Source organism: Sander vitreus, chromosome 21 (assembly GCF_031162955.1).
Source record: "Sander vitreus isolate 19-12246 chromosome 21, sanVit1, whole genome shotgun sequence".
Taxonomy (NCBI): Eukaryota; Metazoa; Chordata; class Actinopteri; order Perciformes; family Percidae; genus Sander; species Sander vitreus.
In genome coordinates this window covers 17,627,122-17,642,077 of record NC_135875.1, presented here as the reverse complement: position 1 = coordinate 17,642,077, position 14,956 = coordinate 17,627,122, and the positions used below count along the sequence as shown (strand labels likewise).

The following is a 14,956-nucleotide window of genomic DNA, read 5'->3' as shown; positions in this document are numbered from 1 at the left end:
GTGTTTCCTCGCTTACCTTCCAAGTGAGTCCGGTTCCTGCAGCGCAGCAGCGACGGCTCCACCGGTGAGATGCTAACACCGGGTCACTTCATAAGTTAGCCCTGCCACACATCACAGCGAGCACGAAAAGGAGCAGTTTCACTATGAAGCGCGAGCTCCAGATGTTAGCGAGGGCGGTGTTCGCGTCCCATAAAGATGTACAATATCAGGCGAATGAAACCTCTTCTCTGTATGAAGCACACCGGGTCCTCTGCAGCTGTGCTCCCGCCGCACTGGTGATAGTTTCGGTGTCTGTAATATTCTCCCGTTCAGCACAGGCTGCTGCTGCCGCCGCCGCTGAATGAAAGGACACCCACCGATTGACTGACTGCCTCTCGCTGCCTGCCTGCCTCTCCGCCGGGCGACCTCACACCGCCGCCTACCGGTGATACAGAGTAACTGCACGTCTCTGTTAAAGTAACTGTAACCTGTCAGAAATCTGCAGGCTTGTTGTAATTAAAAGGTTTTACATAATTGAGTAATAGCAGAGACATCCATCTGGTCACACTGTTATGTAAGCTGTTTGTGTTTTTAATTATTAAATACACTCACAGCTATTAAAGAATAAAAGCCAAAACAATCATATAAAATATGCCAGTTATCCAGATTACCCTGTATAATGCTTTTTTTTTCGTTTCTTTGTTTCTGTATTTGCTCATTCACTTGTTAATAATTGAGTGTTTTAGAATATCAGATCATGTACCTATGTTTTTTTTTTAAATAGTGAATATTAAGATATTTTTATTATGGATTACACCTTTTTTTAAAGGATTATTTTAGGCCTTGGATTCCACGGGACAGATGAAAACACGAAAGGGGAATGACATGCAGCAAAGGGCCGCAGGTCGAAGTCGAACCCGCTGAGTCTGCGCTGCCAAATGAGCTAACACGGCCACTAGAGATTACACTTCTTGAAATATGTTTCAAAACCTCAGTAAGGTTAATCTTAAACTTTCTTGTATTAAGAAAGACAAGAACAGGTCACCTGGCGTTCGTTTATTTCCCATATCCCATTATTCCCAGTCTGTCACAAAAAAAAAAAACATTCTCGCAATACGATACATTTAATTACAAATATGTATATGTTTTGCTTCATGTTTGCTCTGCATGACAACATCATGGTAATACTTAACAGCTGAGCATGCGCAGGTGAAAGTTTGGCACTTTCCAGTCAGATGCCTAAGGCACTGAACTGCTGCACACACACATTTTGACACATTATCTGTCATTTCTGTCTTTCTCAAGGACGCTACGGCAAGACAACCTTGCCAATATGAGGTGGCACCCTTACTTCTTTCACTGACAGAATTTTTGCCGGCCCCCCAAAAAGATTTCAGCCTGAGCCAAAGGAAAATGTACCATTGCAAAAAGCTCGGGAGCAGTAGCTGCTGCTGATATAGTGGCATCAGGCATATTGATCTGAGACAGATTTAGAACCGGTTAAAAACGTCTTCGTTAAATAGTGGTCTACTTTTGTTTTGGTATGTTTTTTTCCCCAAGTGGACTCGGGCACGGATCGACCAACTATGCCCGGGTATGGTACGCAGTGTTTAAACTAATGAAACAAACTGGACTTTGGGGTCAAGTGTACTCGGATCCGGGCCCAGGTCCCTCATGTAAAAGCCCCCTTACTGCATTTTATTCCATTGTATTTTATTACATTTTGAATTGTCACCTGCCTCCTGAGTTGTTTTCCACTGTATTTTGGTGCATAAAAATGTATCAGAATGCAGGAAATGAAGTATTTTTGGCGCTCAACATTTCCTGGGAGGACCCTCAGCTTGATATGTGTGCTGAATGCTGACAATGCCGAAATATGCATATGATAGGGAAAGATTGCATCATGGGAGCTTTGGCCTCATAATGACTGAAGTACACAAGGTAACTGAATGGAGCGTTATCATTGAGAGTCATACTCTTACACAGGCGAGTGAGCTGGACCTGCATGATAACTAATGGCTAGCTGCTGTACTTACTTACTCCTCTTCATCCCCTATGGGACATAATGCTTCAATGAGCACTCTCCATTGCATTCGGTCCCTGGCAGCATGTTGGGCCTCTCCCCATGACATGTTCATCTGTTCCAGCTCTTGTGTCACAGTTCTGCGCCAGGTGGTTTTGGGCCTCCTAGGTTTTCTTTTGCCAGGTGGTGTTCATCTTAAGGCGACTTTTGTGACGCGGTCCTGCTCCATCCTCAACACATGTCCTAGCCATCTGAGGCGTCTGTGCGTAATCTCCCTGGTGATGCTCCGGCTTCCCATTTTCTTGTACAGTTCTTTGTTGGAGATATTATTAGGCCAAACGATCTGGCATATTTGTCGGAGGCATCCATTATGGAACACTTCCATTCTCCTCATGTCTGTTTTGACAACTCGTCTGGACTACAACCCTTAATCTTTTCTAACAAACATTGTGTTGTCATCTTCTTCAGAGATGCTAGGGACTGTATACAAATTACTCAAGGGAGGGTGATCTGAAATGTTTGCGATAGCATGGGAGGGTCTTTAAGCAACCTCTTTACTCAGGCTGTAAGACTCCTCAACTCATCCTTCATACGCCACTAATAAAGTAATCAGTCAGATTTTTCAGGAACTGAACTTTGCAACCTGCAGGCTCCAGTGGCGCAATTGGTCAGCGCGCGGTACTTATAAGACAGTAACCTGCGGAGTGATGCCGAGGTTGTGAGTTCGAGCCTCACCTGGAGCAACATAGTTTTACCATAGGGGTTGAGTTAAAGTTATCTGTACACAAACAAACCCTGATAATCAATCTACTCGTTTGAATAACTAAACTACTCTAACAACAAAGACTACTACAGGCCTTGTCCTTCATGCAGCAGCTACTTTGATTATATGAAAGGTATGCATGTGGTTGACAAAAAATGTGATCAATGGCTTACTTTCATTCATTCAGTAAATGTGCCAGTGTTAGCCAACTAGTTAATTTACAACTGTGGTCCTTTGGCGATATGTTTTGAAACCAGTGATCACACGACTCAACTCACACAATCAAAATCACTGGTAAATCCTGATCATCACATTAATTTAAAGGGATACTTCACCTCTGTCTCCAAAGATAGAGTGTGGGGAACGGAGAGCAGACCAGCGTCTGAGGACCGCAGGTTTCGGGGTGGTGTGTATGATGTGAAGGTTCTCAGTCATCCATGTCATAGTTATCCAAGGAAGGTTAAAAACCAAGGGCAACTGGACTTGGTTAAAGGTGCTCAAAGACGTTTCATCTCTTCCCAGGAAACTTAACAAACGCTCACATTTGAATGCCAACGATGGTCGTTCAGACTTGGCCTATGGTGTTTCCAATGACCATAACCACTGTCGTTACAACAGCCAAGAGCACTAACGAAGGAGGCGGTATCGATCATCTGGACAACCACCCCACAGAGGTACCCTCCCCTACCGTTCATCATCGGCATGAGAGACCAAACTTCTTCGAGCATCTTTAACCAAGTCCAGTTGTCCTTGATTTTTAACCTTCTTTGGGCTTCTGTTGCATGTTATAAAAAGTGCATACTGTTTTGGTGTTCTGCATCCAATACTGGTCATATTGTAATGTGTTCAACATAATAATTACATTTTCGCCTGCTACGGAGACCAGCACCTCAGCCTGCAGTGTCGCCCGATGCCGCTAGCCGGGGAAAGGGACCTCGATAGCGGTGTGCAGGAGTGGAAAACAGCTAGGTGGAAAGCTAACATTAGCCGGCCACCTGTTCCATCAATCCCGCTTCCAAAGTGTCCGCTCATTAGACAACAAACTGGACTACATCCAACTTCAACGAAACTCTCAACGCGAGTTCAGAGACTGCTGTTTTGTTGTTGTTGTGGAAACATGGCTGAACAACAGTGTACCGGACTATCCAGCTACCAGGCCTGCTGCTCTGTCGCGGTGGAGGTGGGCTGTGTTAACACGGACTGGTGCAGAAATGGGGTGCTTGTATCCAACTAACTGCTAACTGCTGGTGGAGTTGTGACTGTTAAATGCCGACCATTCTCCATTCCACGCAAATTTACGGCTGTGTTTATACTCGGTGTTTACAGCCCACCAAGCGCTAATGCTAGTATGTGTTAGCTGAACTTTACGGAGTCTATGTGTGTGCACTAAATGTAGCCTGTTTCATTTTTATATAATGTCGTTTTTATATATTTTAAATGTGTAGCACCACTTGAGCCACGGTGAAACGTTGTTTCGTGTATGAGGTTGAAATGACAATAAAACACACTTGAGTTGAGTTGACTGTCTCACTGTCTGTCTGTCTGTAAACGGTAGGCGTGGCTTGGGAGTGGACTCTAAAGCAGCGAAGCAAGTGCATTCTGGGATTTGGTGTATTTCATCCACTTGAGCCAAAAACACATTTTCTGTCTTTTCTCGGCCTAAAAGCCACCAATTACAAAAAAAAAAACAGAATCACATTTCTACTACATAAGTGAACCAGTTAAAGATATATTCATCCTTCCAACGGTGAAATATCCCTTTAAGTTAAAGTGGAAAAAATAATTTGAAGTAAAAATCAGTTGAGCTTAAATTGGGAGAAATACATAATTCATGCTGTGTGGAACGTTTCAGAGGGCAGACATGTCACCCTCATAAAAAGCACAGCTGGTGAATCTTTTTGAATTATTGGAATAAGTTATGTATGTTGCATTTCGACTTGGGTGTTTGCACATAGCACATTTCCTCCTGCTGCCTGTTTAAGTTGCTTACATGCACCACGTCACTTTAAAGCTGATTTGCTCCTGCTGCAGTACTGCTCCTGGGACAGGAAGCAGTACTGGTAAACCTGACAAATGGGGCATTGTTGGGAGGGACTGGGTCTGAGCTTGTTATACATGTGAGTTACTAATAAAATAAAGAAAACTGAATCTCAAAGTTTCTTTAGTGATTTGGTGCATTTTTGTGTCAATTTGTTGTGTCACTTCTACTTTCAGTATGTTTAGCATGTTGGTATTTAAGCTATTTACAATTCACACATTTACACAGATACATATACTCACAAATATCTGCCTCCATGCAACCTACAGTATACATGAAGGCTCGTTTCTAAATACTATTAACTGCAACACCCGTTGCTCTTTGTTGTGTTGCACACTGTGAGAGTCACATTACGTGCAGGACATACAGAGAACTGCTTTTGTAAAAACTGATTATAATGCGTAGCTGCAGGAAACAAGCTTTAAGGAGAATCAGATGGGGCAGAAAACCGGAGAAACTTGAAAGGTGTATGGACGCTACAGGGAAACAAGTTAATTCAAATGAGGAATTAATTACACTTTTCAACCTGCTGTCCTTTGATTGTCATTTTTTGTCACATAAATGTTGGTTTAGGTTGTGTGCAGAGGATTTAGCACAATGGGAAAATCAGGCTGTAATGCCGTCCAGTTACATTAAAAGGACCATACTAAAATGTGTTGCAGCAAATTTTCAGCAAATTATACACTTTACTGCTGACCATTTCACAAAAACAAACATTGTTGTTTTAAAATGATAAATGGTAATTGGTGCAGACTTTTCTTTTAATTAAACAATACTTACATTTACCACATGATGACAATGGAACATTTTGGGGAGTAAATGATCACTTCAACGGATTAGAGCAATTGTTATACCTCCAAATGTATGGTCAAATCAATATATCAAACTAAATCAAACTTCATTTCAAAAAGTATCATTACTGTTGAGCTTTGATTTCAACATCAGAAGAATATATATTACAGAATCTGAATACTGAAAAAAACACTGGTACTTGAAGAATCTGTATTTTCTTATATTTTCTACCTCGTAGCTCCACCTTGTGGAGTGATAAAGAGATTACAATTAGGAAAATATTTTACGGGGGTTGGGTTGTATATGTTTGAAATGTGATGAATGAATCTGTCCATTTCTTGTGGTGGTCTTATGATGCCAGTCTGCTCATAGAAAGAGAACTTTTAGAAAACAATAACTTCCTCATGAAGACCAGCTGCTGCTGTTTGGACATGTGGAGACCAGCAGGTGTTGCTGTTCCTCTGAGCAGCTGTTGCTGAGATGATAGGAACCAGGAGGTGTCATCAGATCCTCACCAGCAGTCTGAAGCATTGCTTTCATGTATGGGTTTAGTCAAGATAGTGACACATTGTGTAAGAGCTCCAGTGACGCGCGGTACTTAGAAGACAGTAACCCGCAGAGTGATGCAGAGGTTGTGATTTCAAGCAGCTGAGTTTTACCTGCAGCAGGTGAGGTGAACACATACACTCAGACAAATCTGTCATTCCAGTCATTTGTTAAATCTTTCATGTGAAACACCTGTAGAATGAATTAAAAAAAAATATATCAATCAACCTTATTAAATAAAGTTAGGTCACATAAGAGTGTTTTTACTAAAACTGGGTAACAATACTTTCCTTTTACCCGCCTACCACATTGAACCATAAAGCATGACTGTGCATTTTATGTTAAACTGCATGCATAGCAAGAGGCCATGAGATCCCCTTGTTATGCTGAGTCAGCCCACATCACTCTGGGTAACAGTGAAGGTCTGGCAATGTTTGAAATAAATAAAAACCAAGTGAAAACTATATTTCAAGGATAAAACACTGCAAGTAGACCACAACACATGAATAAAGCACATGCAAATAGACCACAAAGTCTATGACGCTTAACATGTGCTTTCTTAAGTTGCAGTGCAGTGGCCTCTCAGGGCCACCATAGTTTTTACTGTTTTTGATGTGGTATTGTGATGTTTTCACCTCAGCACAAGGAATATTTGTATTATTACTACCATGGGGAGAGCAGGAATGGTCACAGTTCTCGCGGTAGGGCAAGCAGTAGTTTTCCATGTTTTTTTTGGTTTTTTTTAAAAGATTATGCTTTGGGCATTTTTAGGCTTTTATTTGACAGAACAGCTGAAAACATGAAAGGGGAGACAGAGGGGGGAATGTACGGTGGCCGACAGAGGCAAACGCCCTGCAACTTAAGAAAACACACACAAATAGACAAAACACAAGCAAATTAAGAAAACAACTTCATTAATTTGACAACACAAGTGCAGCATTCAGCAAACGCACTGCAAATACACACAACACAACCAAATACATAAATGCGGTGCAAATATGAAACAATGCAAAAAGAAAAGCACACAAACCCAGAAAACAAATGCAACAAAAAAACGCAGCATCCAGATTACACAACGGAAGTTCTCCAGACCTCTAGAGGGAGCAGCTAGTGGAACAGCTTGATTTTTGACCCCACGGGGAGAGAGAGAGAGAGAGAGAGAGAGAGAGAGAGAGAGAGAGACTGCATAGACTGTAAATATTAAGTCTATGTTTGAGATATGTTTTCTCTCGTTTGGTGGGTGTGTCTTGGCTCTCGACAAAACTGCTTTGCTAACTCCATCGTGTTGTAAGTAAGACATCTGCTGAAAAAGTTATTGTATTCATTAGCATGATTGTCGTGCTGTTTAGTTCACAAACATCCAACACACCAAAGTACAAACACATAGCGGACCAGACGCAAGCTTTTATTTTGAAAAGCTTAAGCTCGGGGACGGCACCAGCTGGGAGGGCATGAGACGGGAGCACAGACTTTATATTATTAATATATTATGTTATTAATAATAATATGAATTTAATATACAGTCTATGGAGTTCTCCAGGCTGCAGCCATACCTGACTCTAATAAAAAGGCAGAGCGCTCTCTCCCTGTGGGGTCAAAAATCAAGCTGTTCCACTAGCTGCTCCCTCTAGAGGTCTGGAGAACTTCTCGTTGTGTAATCTGGATGCTGCGTTTTTTTGTTGCATTTGTTTTCTGGGTTTGTGTGCTTTTCTTTTTGCATCGTTTCATATTTGCAGCACGTTTATGTATTTGGTTGTGTTGTGTGTATTTGCAGTGCGTTTGCTGAATGCTGCGCATGTGTTGTCAAATTAATGAAATTATTTTCTTAATTTGCTTGTGTTTTGTCTATTTGTGTTTGTTTTCTTAAGTTGCAGGGCGCTTGCCCCTGTCGGCCACTGTAGGAATGCCAGCTCTACCAACTGAGCTATCCGGGCCCCCATAGTTTTCCATGTTTTTTACCCGAGCGGGAGCAACCACTGTGGAGAGACACTCACCAACTTTGGTCACACTGGTCAGCTTGTTACTGGTTGACCTGCTGGACCAGTTTTTTGTACTCCTGCTAAATGTCTTTCTCCTGCCTTTTTATTGACCTCTCTGGCCAGAGTAATCGTCTGATTTCCCAGGAATTTGATAGCTGCTTTGACATGCTCCAGTGGCGCAATCGGTCAGCGCGCGGTACTTATAAGACAGTAACCTGCAGAGTGATGCCGAGGTTGTGAGTTCGAGCCTCACCTGGAGCAGCTGAGTTTTACCTGCAGCAGGTGATGTCAACACATACACTCAAACAAATATGTCGCTCCAGTCATTCATAAAAAAAGAAATCTTTCATGTGAAACACCTGTAGAATGAATTACAAAACAACCAAATATCGATCGACCTTATACAACAGAATAATAATCAACCTTATTAAATAATGTTAGGTGACATAAAAGAGTCATTTTTTTTACTAAAACTGGGTAACAATGCTTTTCTTTTACCCACCTACCACATTGAACCATAAGGCATGACTGTGCATTTTATGTTAAACTGCATTGCAAGAGGCCATGAGATCCCCTTGTTATGCTGAGTCAGCCCACATCACTCTGGGTAACAGTGAAGGTCTGGCAATGTTTGAAATAAATAGAAACCAAGCGAAAACTACATTTCAAGGATAAAACACTGCATTTGTTGGGGATGTGCCCTAGATGTTATATGTTTTTAAATAGGCCACTACATTTTGAAAGTCTTTTTTTTTTTAAACCTGTTACTGATGTAATCATTATGCGATCATTGTAAACAGTAATAAACAGTCATTTTGTTAATCTGTCCAAGCATCATTACTGATATAAAACCTCACAGGAGCTTTAAAAGAAAAACTGCTGCGTGTCTTTGGCCCATGCATGGATGAGGGGAGGGGGGGGGTCATGCAAGGTCACCATAATTACTAGATCCTTCTAGAGGTGATGTGAGGTGCACCACCCACTCTCCCCACCACAAGCTTTTACTCTCTTGTTTTTTGCACGGATGACCTTAGATGACTTTCCTCTCATGAAAAACAACTGAAATTAGTTGTTTCGGAATTGTTGATGATGTTTTTGGCTCTCTGTAAAACTACATTTAAAGACAGAGCTGACCCACTGAGAAACAGTCACAGACTCAATAATCCAGAATCCGGATGAAAGAGGACTCAGCTTTCTTCATTTCCGTTGATATACGTGTAGTTAAACATCAAGCAACATTGAGCTTCAGCTAGATTTGAGCAAAATCAGTCCAGTCTGTTTAAATAATGTCTTCAAACTTGGGTCTTTCAAATTTTTCATTCCAGCACTGAAATACATTTTTTATTTGACATAAAATGTCCTTTATTGTGTTTTAATGTAGTCTTTGAATAGTCCAAGTGACAAAAAGTGGTTCATCAAATTGTCACATGCCTGTTTGGTCTAACTCCAGACAAACCGGAGCCTATAAATCAAGGCTGAATCATCAATGGAGCAAAGTGGGCAACTGCGTTGGAGCCCCAGACCCCCAGAATCCCAGAGGGGCCCCCAAAAGCAAGCTTTCACTATGTGGCATTTGGTATTTGATAATATGATTCGCTGTAACCTTGTTGGGAAATATGCACTACTGTTAAATTGTTGATTTTGTTAAAAAAGGGTTAGTGTTAGGGTTATTAAAACTGTCACCACGTCTTGCTTCTTCTAACACTGAAAAACCTCTGCCTGCTCTCTGGCTCTGGATGCATGATGATGTCGGTTCAAATGTATTATAAAAGACACATGATGTGTTACAGAAACAGTAAAGACCTCTGGCCAGTGCTCCATGGTTCTTCACACAATGGTATCTGATGGTATCTGTGGCCTCACACCCACTGTTCCTTGACCTGCAGCGCATGGAACTGCAGATAGCAGCAGATGAACGTTTATCTGAAAAACCTTCTCCACACTGCAAAATATATTCCACTGTGAAACCTCTGACTCACATTTAACATGCTTTTTTTTCTCTTGCCATGGTGTGGAATAAGACAGTTTTAGGAACGAAATGGTCACGAGTTCTATATAGAGAAAATAATGAAAAATAACGTCTTTATAGTTTGATTTGTATTTACTTAGTTAAGTGTAAGCAACTCTGGAGAAGATGAGCACCTACACCTGCTAAAATCCCCATAAACAAACAAAATAAGAATAATGTGAAGGCCCCGAAAGGGCCAGCATCGGACACTGGTGGAAGTGGTATTCAGATCCTTACTTACTAATGGACCTTTTTTCACAGCAGACATTTTGACTTGTCATAGTAGGAAAAGCACAGCTGAAATTAATAACCTTAATTCCATCAAGTGTCCCAGTAGGCTGTTTGAATGAGTCAGCATGCACAATACCAGGGCCTCTCCTAAGTGGAATGCAGCCATCATTAATGGTTTTGAATACACTTGTGCTTTTCCTATGACATGTCAACATGTCTGCTGTTAAAAAGGTCTATACCACACTGTAAAAAATCAATACTCCACTTAAAATGTTACTTAAGTAAAAGTACATAAGTACAATCAGAGAAACGTACTTAAAGTATTGAAAGTAAAATTACTTAATGCAGAGAAATGTCCTCTGTGACTGTTATATTATATCATTAGGTTATTGTTACACATTCATGTAAAAGCAGGATTTCACAGTTGTTGTAGTTGGTTGGAGCTCATTTTGAAATATTTTGTATCGGACTGCAACCAGGCTGCTGATTATTTCCATTGTGGATTCATCTGCTCATTATTTTCTCAATGAATTGATCGATCAATTAAAAATAGAGAGAAATGTCATCACAATTACCCAGAACCCAAAGGAAAGAAAAGACTCAAGAGCCTCACAATTGTACTTAAGTACAGTAGCCTAGTGGTTCCCAAACTTTTTTACGTCAAGGACCCCTAAACTGATAAATTTAGGCAAAGGACCCCCATTGACATGAATATGTCCTATGCAGGGTCCCCCATCTGACAGCAACCTCTATATATGGGCGTCCACTCTACGAACTGAGCTATCCGGGCCCCCATAGCTTTTCATGTTTTTTACCCGAGCGGGAGCAACGACTGTGGAGAGACACTCACCAACTGTGGTCACACTGGTCAGCTTGTTACTGGTTGACCTGCTGGACCAGTTTTTTGTACTCCTGCTAAATGTCTTTCTCCTGCCTTTTTATTGACCTGTCTGGCCAGAGTAATCAGTCTGATTTCCCAGGAATTTGATAGATGCTTTGACGTGCTCCAGTGGCGCAATCGGTCAGCGCGCGGTACTTATAAGACAGTAACCTGCAGAGTGATGCCGAGGTTGTGAGTTCGAGCCTCACCTGGAGCAGCTGAGTTTTTACCACGTAGGGGATGACTTGAACATTCTCTGTTCACAAACAAATCAAGCTAATCTTTGAATGACCAAACTGCTAAATAAGATAACTTAAACTACTACAGTCCTTGGCCTTCATGCTGCAGCTTCCTTGATTATAAAAAAGATGTGCATGTTGTTGACAAAAGTTGTGATCAATAGCTCACCTTCATTTATTGATTTATGAGAACATTAATCAAAATTCACTTACTCACTTAGTTAAGTGTAAGCAACTCTGGAGAAGATGAGCACCTACACCTGCTAAAATCCCCATAAACAAACAAAATAAGAATAATGTGAAGGCCCCGAAAGGGCCAGCATCGGACACTGGTGGAAGTGGTATTCAGATCCTTACTTACTAATGGACCTTTTTTTCACAGCAGACATTTTGACTTGTCATAGTAGGAAAAGCACAGCTGAAATTAATAACCTTAATTCCATCAAGTGTCCCAGTAGGCTGTTTGAATGAGTCAGCATGCACAATACCAGGGCCTCTCCTAAGTGGAATGCAGCCATCATTAATGGTTTTGAATACACTTGTGCTTTTTCCTATGACATGTCAACATGTCTGCTGTTAAAAAGGGTCTATACCACACTGTAAAAAATCAATACTCCACTTAAAATGTTACTTAAGTAAAAGTACATAAGTACAATCAGAGAAACGTACTTAAAGTATTGAAAGTAAAATGACTTAATGCAGAGAAATGTCCTCTGTGACTGTTATACTATATCATTAGGTTATTGTTACACATTCATGTAAAAGCAGGATTTCACAGTTGTTGTAGTTGGTTGGAGCTCATTTTGAAATATTTTGTATCGGACTGCAACTAGGCTGCTGATTATTTCCATTGTGGATTCATCTGCTCATTATTTTCTCAATGAATTGATCGATCAATTAAAAATAGAGAGAAATGTCATCACAATTACCCAGAACCCAAAGGAAAGAAAAAGACTCAAGAGCCTCACAATTGTACTTAAGTACAGTAGCCCTAGTGGTTCCCAAACTTTGTTTTACGTCAAGGACCCCTAAACTGATAAATTTAGGCAAAGGACCCCCCATTGACATGAATATGTCCTATGCAGGGTCCCCCCATCTGACAGCAACCTCTATATATGGGCGTCCACTCTACGAACTGAGCTATCCGGGCCCCCCATAGCTTTTCATGTTTTTTTACCCGAGCGGGAGCAACGACTGTGGAGAGACACTCACCAACTGTGGTCACACTGGTCAGCTTGTTACTGGTTGACCTGCTGGACCAGTTTTTTTGTACTCCTGCTAAATGTCTTTCTCCTGCCTTTTTATTGACCTGTCTGGCCAGAGTAATCAGTCTGATTTCCCAGGAATTTGATAGATGCTTTGACGTGCTCCAGTGGCGCAATCGGTCAGCGCGCGGTACTTATAAGACAGTAACCTGCAGAGTGATGCCGAGGTTGTGAGTTCGAGCCTCACCTGGAGCAGCTGAGTTTTACCACGTAGGGGATGACTTGAACATTCTCTGTTCACAAACAAATCAAGCTAATCTTTGAATGACCAAACTGCTAAATAAGATAACTTAAACTACTACAGTCCTTGGCCTTCATGCTGCAGCTTCCTTGATTATAAAAAAGATGTGCATGTTGTTGACAAAAGTTGTGATCAATAGCTCACCTTCATTTATTGATTTATGAGAACATTAATCAAAATTCACTTACTCACTTAGTTAAGTGTAAGCAACTCTGGAGAAGATGAGCACCTACACCTGCTAAAATCCCCATAAACAAACAAAATAAGAATAATGTGAAGGCCCCGAAAGGGCCAGCATCGGACACTGGTGGAAGTGGTATTCAGATCCTTACTTACTAATGGACCTTTTTTCACAGCAGACATTTTGACTTGTCATAGTAGGAAAAGCACAGCTGAAATTGATAACCTTAATTCCATCAAGTGTCCTAGTAGGCTGTTTGAATGAGTCAGCATGCACAATACCAGGGCCTCTCCTAAGTGGAATGCAGCCATCATTAATGGTTTTGAATACACTTGTGCTTTTCCTATGACATGTCAACATGTCTGCTGTTAAAAAGGTCTATACCACACTGTAAAAAATCAATACTCCACTTAAAATGTTACTTAAGTAAAAGTACATAAGTACAATCAGAGAAACGTACTTAAAGTATTGAAAGTAAAATGACTTAATGCAGAGAAATGTCCTCTGTGACTGTTATACTATATCATTAGGTTATTGTTACACATTCATGTAAAAGCAGGATTTTACAGTTGTTGTAGTTGGTTGGAGCTCATTTTGAAATATTTTGTATCGGACTGCAACCAGGCTGCTGATTATTTCCATTGTGGATTCATCTGCTCATTATTTTCTCAATGAATTGATCGCTCAATTAAAAATAGAGAGAAATGTCATCACAATTTCCCAGAACCCAAAGGAAAAAAAAGACTCAAGAGCCTCAAAATTGTACGTAAGTACAGTAGCCCAGTGGTTCCCAAACTTGTTTACGTCAAGGAACCCTAAACTGATAAATTTAGGCAAAGGACCCCCATTGACATGAATATGTCCTATGCAGGGTCCCCCATCTGACAGCAACCTCTATATATGGGCGTCCACTCTACGAACTGAGCTATCCGGGCCCCCATAGCTTTTCATGTTTTTTACCCGAGCGGGAGCAACGACTGTGGAGAGACACTCACCAACTGTGGTCACACTGGTCAGCTTGTTACTGGTTGACCTGCTGGACCAGTTTTTTGTACTCCTGCTAAATGTCTTTCTCCTGCCTTTTTATTGACCTGTCTGGCCAGAGTAATCAGTCTGATTTCCCAGGAATTTGATAGATGCTTTGACGTGCTCCAGTGGCGCAATCGGTCAGCGCGCGGTACTTATAAGACAGTAACCTGCAGAGTGATGCCGAGGTTGTGAGTTCGAGCCTCACCTGGAGCAGCTGAGTTTTACCACGTAGGGGATGACTTGAACATTCTCTGTTCACAAACAAATCAAGCTAATCTTTGAATGACCAAACTGCTAAATAAGATAACTTAAACTACTACAGTCCTTGGCCTTCATGCTGCAGCTTCCTTGATTATAAAAAGATGTGCATGTTGTTGACAAAAGTTGTGATCAATAGCTCACCTTCATTTATTGATTTATGAGAACATTAATCAAAATTCACTTACTCACTTAGTTAAGTGTAAGCAACTCTGGAGAAGATGAGCACCTACACCTGCTAAAATCCCCATAAACAAACAAAAATAAGAATAATGTGAAGGCCCCGAAAGGGCCAGCATCGGACACTGGTGGAAGTGGTATTCAGATCCTTACTTACTAATGGACCTTTTTTCACAGCAGACATTTTGACTTGTCATAGTAGGAAAAGCACAGCTGAAATTGATAACCTTAATTCCATCAAGTGTCCCAGTAGGCTGTTTGAATGAGTCAGCATGCACAATACCAGGGCCTCTCCTAAGTGGAATGCAGCCATCATTAATGGTT

At 41.1% G+C, this 14,956-nt stretch overlaps 1 protein-coding gene and 5 non-coding genes across 6 annotated transcripts in view; 5 read left to right on the top strand and 1 right to left on the bottom strand.

The window, feature by feature from the left end:
• The window catches only part of rhbdf1b (rhomboid 5 homolog 1b (Drosophila)), a 50,533-nt gene extending 50,168 nt beyond the window's left edge, over positions 1-365 (bottom strand). The window contains exon 1 of the mRNA XM_078278443.1: positions 17-365. The gene's annotated coding sequence lies outside the window, so the exon portion shown is untranslated. The remainder of the gene's footprint in view (positions 1-16) is intronic.
• A 2,286-nt stretch (positions 366-2,651) lies between these two features.
• Positions 2,652-2,745, top strand: trnai-uau (transfer RNA isoleucine (anticodon UAU)). The gene is made up of 2 exons: positions 2,652-2,689; positions 2,710-2,745. It is a non-coding gene; the product is annotated as a tRNA-Ile (tRNA).
• A 5,542-nt stretch (positions 2,746-8,287) lies between these two features.
• On the top strand, positions 8,288-8,381 carry trnai-uau (transfer RNA isoleucine (anticodon UAU)). Its single transcript has 2 exons — positions 8,288-8,325; positions 8,346-8,381. It is a non-coding gene; the product is annotated as a tRNA-Ile (tRNA).
• Positions 8,382-11,362: 2,981 nt separating this feature from the next.
• On the top strand, positions 11,363-11,456 carry trnai-uau (transfer RNA isoleucine (anticodon UAU)). Its single transcript has 2 exons — positions 11,363-11,400; positions 11,421-11,456. It is a non-coding gene; the product is annotated as a tRNA-Ile (tRNA).
• Positions 11,457-12,844: 1,388 nt separating this feature from the next.
• trnai-uau (transfer RNA isoleucine (anticodon UAU)) lies at positions 12,845-12,938 on the top strand. The gene is made up of 2 exons: positions 12,845-12,882; positions 12,903-12,938. It is a non-coding gene; the product is annotated as a tRNA-Ile (tRNA).
• A 1,375-nt stretch (positions 12,939-14,313) lies between these two features.
• trnai-uau (transfer RNA isoleucine (anticodon UAU)) lies at positions 14,314-14,407 on the top strand. Its single transcript has 2 exons — positions 14,314-14,351; positions 14,372-14,407. It is a non-coding gene; the product is annotated as a tRNA-Ile (tRNA).
• The last annotated feature ends 549 nt before the right edge of the window (positions 14,408-14,956 follow it).